This window comes from Aptenodytes forsteri, unplaced genomic scaffold (assembly GCF_000699145.1).
Source record: "Aptenodytes forsteri isolate BGI_AS27 unplaced genomic scaffold, ASM69914v1 Scaffold99, whole genome shotgun sequence".
NCBI lineage: Eukaryota > Metazoa > Chordata > Aves > Sphenisciformes > Spheniscidae > Aptenodytes > Aptenodytes forsteri.
This window is the reverse complement of record NW_008795321.1, coordinates 966,959-976,970: the sequence shown is the minus strand read 5'-3', so window position 1 is coordinate 976,970 and position 10,012 is coordinate 966,959. Positions and strand designations below refer to the sequence as shown.

The following is a 10,012-nucleotide window of genomic DNA, read 5'->3' as shown; positions in this document are numbered from 1 at the left end:
GCCCAGAGAGGTGGTGGATGCCCCATCCCTGGACACATTCAAGGTCAGGTTGGACGGGGCTCTGAGCAACCTGATCTAGTTGAAGATGTACCTGCCCATGGCGGGGGGTTGGACTAGATGACAGTTGAAGGTCCTTTCCAACCCAAACTATTCTATGATATGTTCCTGCTGTTAGGTCTAATAGCAGGTTTGATACCATTGGTTGGAAGATGCTTTTGTCACTCACATGGTCCTGCAGCGTTCATCGAAACTTGTTGGCCACTTCTGATGAATCAGTTTTCTGTTTGTGATATGCTGTTGCTCCATGTTCCTTGGAAAATTCATTTATTGCATGGCAGAAAATGTCTGCTTTTCTTTCACCCAAAGTATATGTGAAATCAGTAACAGAGATGACGTCTGTTCCAGATTAATGACATATCAATGAGTTCTAGCTTTATTTACTTAATCTTCTAATAATCTATTAAAAAATTGGTTTGTTCCAGTATGAAAAGTTGATGCCATGTGAAATAGAAATTGCTAGGAAGTACAAGCTCATGTTCTTCCTAGATCTTATGTCTGAAATTCGCAGGATAATATCTAATGTGTTTGAAGAGATTAGTGAATGCCTATATAGCTGTAGTTAGTCATGAATGATTTTTAATTTTTAGCTACTGAATTACTGTGCCCTCTTCTCATATGTGGGGAACTAACCGTGTGTGTTTGTCCCTGTATTAGTTTTTGCCCACAGCACAGTTTACCCAGCAGGTACCTTGAAGGCCAAATGAGAAGACTCAGCTGTGCTGCATTGTCCAAAAAAACAGGAACAAAAGCCAAATCTAGATGATTTGTTTTCATTAATTTGTTCTGGTGATGTTGTTAGTGGCTGTTGGTGATCTATGAAGTTGTTCCTCTTATTTTTGCATTTTTTTCTTAAAACTTTAAAAAAGAGGAAACCAAAATTTTTATTGTAATACAGACAAAAATGGAAAGCCAAAATCCTTTCTGGCTCCTTAGAGATTAAAGATGCATCTTTCACAATCTGAATAAGCCAGAACATGATTTGCAACTGCAACACACAAGTAGGCACAGAAGATCTGGCAAAGAGGAATAGTCACATGCAAGTGTACCAGTAAAAGCATCTAGAATTTGGGCTGTGGAAAACACAAGCCCATAAAAATACCTCTTGTCTCCTTTCATTATCCATCCAATAAATTTGAACTTTATGGAGGGGCTAGAAGTTTGCATTTTTTAAAACATTGTAAAATTAGTGCCTGCAATCCATCAGTGCTTTGGATTAAATGGTAACAAAAGTACTTTACAGTGTTTTTTATCCATGATTGCTGTTGATCAGCCATCACTGGCTCTTGCACATATAGTAAAGCATTTGACTTTTGTCACCCTTGTCCTTTTAGATATTAGGATTAATAGTGTAAGTCCTTTTAATCAAATGGTGCTTCCACAGATAACAAGATTGAGAAAAGGACAGATGTAAAATATCTACTCCATTTCCTCCCTCCACCAAATCTAGAAATTGGCAGTTTGGTCAGAAATTGTTCAGTAATGCTGGTTAAAAAAAATGTTTGGTCTGTTGCTTTTTGGAGCTTCTGAAATCTATTTTGCTTTATTTGCCCATGCAGAAAAAAATGTCTCAAGGCTCCTGGTAATTCTATGGGAAAGTTTAAGATCGTGGATGTCAAATGGAGACATTAATTCAGGATTATTTTTTTTGTTACCGTTTTGAAATTCTTTCTGGGAAGGCTATCAAGTAGTCTAGAGTTGAGAAATTTAGCAGTGACTTAGGACAGCTATAATGTCAAAATCTCCACTGCCTCACAAGGTAGTGCATATCAGAAAAAATATCCTGGCATCCTTGTCAATGTGCTGGTGATCCTTGTCTATTCTGAGGGAACGCATTTGAGAGCTCTGTTTCTGGAGAGCTAACACATTTTGTATTTTGAAGTCTTAAAAAATAATGGTTTATTTAGGTGAGCATTCCTGCTGAAAGCAATGTGGACTTTTCACAGGCTGCAAAACTGTTGATAAACCAAAATGTTTACTATTTGGATGGCAAGCAAAGCAGTTTAATCTGGGTTCCTTACAAGTTCATTAATGCTTCCAGCATTGCCTGTTACCAGAATCATAAAGCATTAAAGCTTCAATTTAGTAAACATTTAAAAACCAAATTTTACCTAGGCTTTAATTCAACTGATTCTGATTCAGTGAATTCAACTGAATTATTGATCATTTGAATAGAATAATGTTTTATGTGGCTGGCTGGTGGTTGGGGGGGGTTAGTGCAAAGTTTGGTGTGAATTTATGATGTGCTATCAGGTCTCTTCTAATTGCTTATGTGGACATTTTAGTCCTAAATGCCTATGGAGCATACTCCTTATGTGTTCTTTCCAAAGTGAATGCAAGAGCTTTAAAGTGAGCTGCAGCACAAGTGGGAAGCTAGTGCAAATAGCTAGTGCAAATACTGTAAATGCACAGTTGTGCTCACTCCATGTTAATGTTCCTATTTAGTGTGTTGTGTTAAACTACATGTTTTCTATCTAATGAAGAAATGTACGAGATGAACAGGGTAAAGTAGAAAAAAAGGATTAAGAATAACTGTATTACTCCTAAGAAATTTTAGAAACAAGTTAGTCCTTTCCCAGAGATTGAGAGGCAAAACAAGGGCCATGGAGTATTAAAGCTTGTTTTGATTAAAGCTACTAGCTTTTCATGTGCTTGAATAATGAACTCTGCTTTGAGAGAAGGACTTGAAACAGTGCTGGGTGTGGCATTTATTTTTTCCATGGGTTTGTTTGATAACATAATAGTTTATAGCATTTATAAAAATGCTTTTCTAGGACACCAAACAGCAACAAAGTAGATAGAAATAAACACTGAAAATGGTTAATACTAATTTTTGAACAGCTCTGCATGACATCTTTGAGCTTCTTTTCCACAAGGAAGTGTAACAAAGCAAGTATTTATTTTATGTTCTTATAAATGATTTTCTTTATATTTTCTACAAATACTGTGAATATTTTAATGCTGCCAACACTTGTGTTTAGGTGCATAAATAGCCTGAAGTGTCACAGTTTCTCAAAGCCTGTGCCCACACATAATTCTATACAGAAGAACGACTGAGGAATGAGTTTAGTTTATCAACACTGACAGTATCCAAGGGTTTCAGAAAAGTATTCTTTGTAAAGGAAGGCAGGACAACTGCTGTATTTCAGAAGTTAATGGAAGAAATTAAGTGTGGATATCTTTGAGGATTTTTATGAGAAGATGGGCTTGAGGCAGATAAAGAAGTATTTAAGGGTCCTGTGCTGTAGAGCTCTGTTTTCAATGAGGAGCTGCAAGCTCAAGAGCTGTACCAACAAATGTGTCTTAATTCTTGTCCTGGATGTCTCTTTTATTTTGCCTGCAAAAATTGGGTCCCTTCATAAACAACAAACCTGCAAAAGCTGATGTGGAATTTAGGAAGTCTCATCTGCCAGCATAGATTTTTAATAATTACATATATCCAAGTTGCAAACTTGTTTTAGATTGTGATGTATTTATTTTTAATGGTCTGGAGAGTTTTGCTCAAAAAGTCTCTTAATGCAAGTGGAAGACTAGTAGCACTGGTGAAAATACCTTAGACAACATCTGTAGATACAGCAGGGCAAAAGCTGGGGTTTGAATCATCTTGGGACACTCAGTAAGACGAAGCACTATTGGGTCCTCTTCAATTTTCTTGCTACAAACAAAAACAGTTGCAGCCTGAGGCAAATAATTTTTCAGGGCTGTGGGAGCAAAGCAATGTGCATTTCAGTAACTTGAGTAGGAAAAAGATAATAATTAGGTGATAGTCATCAGAAAATGCAGTAGTATGCAGGATAGGTTCTACTATGATGATAAAAAAAAAAATTCTGAAGAGCTTTTAAACACCTGAGAATAGAAGTAACATACTGAGATGTGTTTTATGCTAATAAAGTAAATAAGACCTGTACTTTAATTACGTAAAGTAGCGTTACCTTATATGGAATGAATATTGAGGGAAAAGTTAGGGGGTTTTAATTTATTTATTGGAGGCATATTTTTGTTTTCTATGATGATAAAAAAAAAAATTCTGAAGAGCTTTTAAACACCTGAGAATAGAAGTAACATACTGAGATGTGTTTTATGCTAATAAAGTAAATAAGACCTGTACTTTAATTACGTAAAGTAGCGTTACCTTATATGGAATGAATATTGAGGGAAAAGTTAGGGGGTTTTAATTTATTTATTGGAGGCATATTTTTGTTTTATGCTAATAAAGTAAATAAGACCTGTACTTTAATTACGTAAAGTTTACCTTATATGGAATGAATATTGAGGGAAAAGTTAGGGGGTTTTAATTTATTTATTGGAGCATATTTTTTGTTTTAAGATAGGAAATGTTCTTTGGACAGAATTAACTAGGCCATTAACTAAATGGCCTTTTCAAACATGGAGTTTTCACAGGAAGCATGCTTAACAAAATTAGAATGAAGAAGTGTATTCTTTTCTCTGTTTTTTTTCTATCAGAAGATAAAGCTTACAAGAAATGAAACTTTCTGAAATCTGTAAAGATTTGGAAACCTATTTATAAACATCTGTACATAGTTCATTCTTAGTAGACCACAGTGTTCGAGAAGAGCAATGGCTTGAGTCTTGTAACAAGCTTTTTGAGGAAAAATGTCTTTTTTTAAACTAGGGAAGCAAACACAGGAAGCTAAGGTTGGACTTAAAAACAAACTCAAAACCACCTAACTTGTCTAATAGTCTACCTTTCTAATAAAATTGAAATAAATTCTAAACTCTGCATATAATAGTCTGTTTACTATTAGTGGTCACTAAGTTGTGTTGTGCAGGGTCCCGCTTCTAATTAACTCATAATTTCATTGACAGTAATACTGCAATGTGGTAGTAAGTTATACCAGGACAAACTACCACCGGACAATTTCTGCATGGAATTGACTGTCTAGTCAACTAGGTCTGTATGTCACACTCTTTCCTGAACACAAATATTTATTCTGGCATTTGAAAATTAATTCTCACTTGACTTGTATTTGACCTTGTGTGTCCGTAGTGGTTCTCAGGAAGTGCAGGATCTTTTCTGCTTTGTCTTCATTATTTTTTTATTGTCGTCTTAATTGTTACAGAACATCTGGGTGGCCTTCTGTGTCCATAATTCCATTTAAAATGATGGATATTGATTTGTCTGCTTTTTGGCAATGTAAGGTACAGCGGGGTACCCCTTGACCTGTTGCCTGAATAGTATGAGGGTAGGAAAAAGGAAAATGTCTAAACAGTAGCTAATCAAGCTAGCTGTACAGACCTAAGCCCAGGTTTAACCCTAACAATAAAATTTCAAATTCCTATCTTTTATTAATAGTGTTTGTAATTTAAATTCTTTATTTAATGTTGAAATGGATTTGTTTTGAGGAGTTTTCTGTATGGGTTGCTTTTTTCGGGGGAAAGGGGATATCTAGAAAAACAGTGTAAGAAATGCTATTACTATCATTAAACTTCTTCCTAAGCCTTGGGAATTTAGTTTCACAGAGTCCCTCTCTGTTTTACTGTCATAGCTGATACAGTCCTTCAGAGGATTTTGTAGTTCTGTATCAATTTTATAGCCTGGTTCAGGAAGAACAGACAGGAGTGGAAAATTAGGGTCTTGTCACATGCATTCATCCTCTTTGCAACTTGGATATTATTATGGGTAATACTAGATAATAGTATGCATATTTTGTGTCTTTAAATGCTGAGACATATTTCAAGGTCAAACCTATACTGTCTTGGGCTCCAAGTAGCTCTTTGGGCATAAATGTGGGGAAGGGACATTTTGTGGTGTTCCTTAATAACATGTCTCTCAATGTTATTCCTGTGGTTTCAACTTTCTCCCCCCACAAAGAAGTGTCTCATACTCACCATAAGCTGCAGAAAAAGCACACCAGGAAGAATTTCACATTGACTTTCTTTGCTTATTGATGGCACACGTGTGGAAACTGCCATATGCTAATTAATACTTCCCATTTTACAGTTTGGGTGGAGAGGTGGTTAAGCATGTATACTTTTCTTCCCCCACAAAATGAATCTTCTGTACAGGTAAATAGGAAAACACCTTCAAAGCACTACAAAGCAGGAAAGTGTTCCCATGGAGAGGATTTTGTCTAACTGAAAAAGGATTTTTCTGTCTGAAAAATTCTGGGTACTATAAAGTGTGTTATCTTCTTTTTTCTCTTTAGGAAACAGGTCCCATTAAATGTCTTAACCTCTGACAATTTCATGGGTTTAAGTTCAGAACTTCAGTAAGAAACCATACCCCTCTTGGTTTACAGGGACAATGTGTGGCTGTTACAAAGACATGATTCTTTGAAACAGACTTTAAAGATAAGGGCTGTAGTTTAGCATGTTTACAATGTCTAGTGTTCCAAAATCTTAGCTGACTCTTCTATAAGAAGAAAACTGCTTGAATGTGTCTGTACATTTCTTTCATCACTGCATACTTGCATGGTCTGCCTTCAACAGGTGAATCATGCACCATGCAGTCAGGCAGAACCATTTGGTACAGATGCTTATATTTATAGACTAGGCTTATGCAGTTCTGCTGCTTCTTAGTATTTTTCCCCACACACCCATATAGCTTTCACAAGACTTTGCTACTTTCAACCCAATTTGATGGAAAAGTAGGGGTTTCAAAGACTTTATAAAAATGAGGAGTCTGGTAGAGAAGAAGGACCCAAACTAGTCATGCCATGTAAGGGAAAGGCAGTTATAATGATCTAAGTTACTCATTTGGAGAGTCAGCAGACAGCTGAGTGTGTGCTTGTATGTATGTGTGTATGGTGGCCAGCCACTTAGCCTGTGGATAGTTCAAAACCAGCCACATCTCACATCCTGTTGTTTATGCAGCCAGAAAGGAAATATGGGTGAAGTTGAAGTATAAAGCAGGAGAAGAGTAGAAAAGGATGGGAAAAGGGGCTTGGAGTGGTGTGGAGGACAGGACTCGGGGAATGTAGCATTCTGTGGATTGGTCTCTTAGCTGACGTTAATTTTGCTGCTCATAGACCTCATGCTTTCATAAATTGCAGCTGAAACTTCCAGTGTTTGTTGTCATATTCAGGTGTTGCAGGCTAGTTGGATCTCTAACTTGAACCATTGCCTTGGGTATGTGTTTAATGTCTCTTGTTGAAAATTCTTGTGTTATCTGAGCAATAAAAAATATTTTCTTTGTAACTGGAGATGTTTGCCACCTTTTTAGTTTAGAGGGGAAAAACCCGTCTCTCTCCTTGCTGCTGTTAAATATCTTAATTGATAATAATTATTTTAAAGCTACTCAGATTATGATCCTTTTCTGCTTTGTTTTTGCTCTGTAAGCTGCATCGAAATACTGCCCCTTGAGGGTAGTGTGCTTGCTGTATTCACAGAGCTTGTACCCACAGTACCCGAAGAGCCTAAGATGAATAATGTTTCCTTTGATCCGGTGAACTGAGTGTAGGGCTGGAAGCCTAGTAACAGAATCAGGGTTAGAATTGATTGCTCGTTTAGTAGATGCTCTCCTTGTATGATCATTTCTTCATCTAAAAAAAGACTTTCCTTGCAGTGCTACATATGTTGCTCCTGATAATTGTAGTTATTTATGCTGCCACTATCACCTCAATCTTTTCTTTTTCAAAAGGAGTACTATTACCATGCTATAGTTCTCTTTTTTCAACAGGAATTTTAAAAAAAAGGAGGATTCAGTCAAGTCTTAAGCATCTCTGGAGGCTATATATCAGCTAGGCTGATATATAATCCTGAGGAAGTAACAAAAAGTAGTCAGAAATTCAGTGATTATTGTGGTGGATCTGTGTATTTGTAGAATTAGATTAAAGGATACAGTTTTACCAGTATTATTTCAATATTTCCCCCCAGATTGGCCTGTTAACAGGCCAGTTGTATTTTCTGTCCCCTGTCCTCTTCTTGGCAAAGTAGAGCTGACTGAATCCACAAACTAATGTTTGCTTGTGGCAGTCTGGTACTAGCACGATAAATATATCACAAATATGTTATTTACCTCAAAGATGGTAACAACCACTCATCTTTAGTCTGCATGCCTACAAATAAGCTATGCTTGAATTTGGTTTTGTTTCTTCTTTTTTTAAATCTAGAATAAGAAGTCCTTTTCCAGGGAAAAATAAAATTCTCCTTATTTTTTTATAAAATCATTTCTCTTTTTTGGACAGGCAGTAAAAATGAGAAGTTAGTGTTAGAAACAGTAATGTTGAGAAAATATATTTTCACTTCCTGGCTTCTAAATTTGAAAGCTTGACATTTCTTGATAAACATGTCACAGGATCAGATGATAGCAAGAAAAAGATTGCTTATATGTTTGTGTACATACAAAATTGACCTTTGTGATGCAGCTTAACATCTAAACGCTAAAAGCAGTCATTTGTTTTGACAGCAGAATTAATTGAGGCTAAAACAGTTGAAATTCCACTTGTATCAAGCTGTTCATTAGGAATTGCTGTCTGGCTTTAGTGCTGTCAGAAAAATAACCTGTTCTGTTGTGATTAAATAGCAGAATGATGGTCGGTCCACTGAATTTGAGAGAGAGGTTGAATAAACTTTCTACTGCGGAAACAATTCAGAAGTGACACGCTGCAAGGGGGGTCAGAATGTGCATTGATATCCAGCTGAGCTGTCAACTGGCACTGAGCCAGGCACGCAAAGCTTTGCCATTTGAAGCAGCATGTGAAGCATATGCAGTTTAAAAAAAAAAAAGTCCTCCTTTCATGCATGATTTACACTCAAAGAGACAAACTTTTGTTTTTATTGAAAACAAGAATATGGTTTGTTATCGTATTTGTAACTACAGGTACAGATTTATGAGTTTTTTTAAAAGCTTTTGCTTGAAACAGATATGTTAATGTTTGTATGTGTGCATGCGTGTGTGTAAACTGATTCCTCAGGATGGGGGGAAGGGAAGATTTTTTCTTTTGACTGTCTGAGTGTTTCCAGTTATTGAAAATTAAATGTAGTTAATATAATCTTGGGTAAGATAACATTTCCTTCTGTCATGCATACCCCCCTTAAACTAGAAAGGAGACAGTTTCCAAAAGCAGAGGCAAATGTAAAGCAGTTTTTAGTTGATTTGTTGACTTCTTGATTTGTTTATCTTATTAGCTCCGCAGGATTTTCCAGTTCATCGATGTATTTACTGGGGGCTCTTTTTCAGGGTATAACATAATGTTATGTTTTCATTCCTAGTAATAGTAGTTGGTTTTTGTATTTGTCTTGTTTGTTTAAGAATCCAAACAGTAAAACTTTTTTCCCCCCTCTATTGAGGAAAATGCAAATTATTTTATTGTTTTGACCTTAGCAAAACATTCTCCCAGTGTCTCCCTCACAGAGGTTTTGTGTAAGAGGTATACATGTAGGTTAGAAAATCTGTCTCTATGGTTTTGTGGAGATAGGTTTTGTAACTCTTTTCAAGGTGGTTCACAGCAAATATGACTGTCTTCAAGATAATTAGTGTCACTTTGTAGATAAATTAAGTAGCAGGTGTAAGGTTGTTATTTATAAACTCTCTTCTGTAGTTGCCTTGTGTATACTCTGCAAATACTGTTCCCATAGATGTGGGCTAAATATGTAGTAGATACTGTAATATAATTTACAGTGCAATTACATTTTCTTCATTCATCTTTGAATAAGATCAGTATCTCCTTACGGCTAGCCATCCACTTTGCCTCTTAGTGTCATAAAAGCGGACATAGTCACATGCATCTTATTACAAGAAAAACAGTACATGTATTTTCTGAGCAGTCTAGGGGATGCATCCCAAGCTGCAGACTCACTGGTGCTTAATTTATGCCAGTGTCACTTATTGTAAGTCATTAGATTAATTAAAATTGTAACTCTTTTCAAGGGGGTTCACAGCAAATATGACTGTCTTCAAGATAATTAGTGTCACTTTGTAGTAAATTAAGTAGCAGGTGTAAGGTTGTTATTTATAAACTCTCTTCTGTAGTTGCTTGTGTATAACTCTGCA

The 10,012-nt window shown here is 36.1% G+C and overlaps 1 protein-coding gene across 1 annotated transcript in view; it reads left to right on the top strand.

Moving 5' to 3' along the window:
- Window positions 1-10,012, top strand: part of FCHO2 (FCH domain only 2) — an 86,647-nt gene that overhangs the window by 22,953 nt on the left and 53,682 nt on the right. The gene's annotated exons all lie outside the window — the stretch shown is intronic.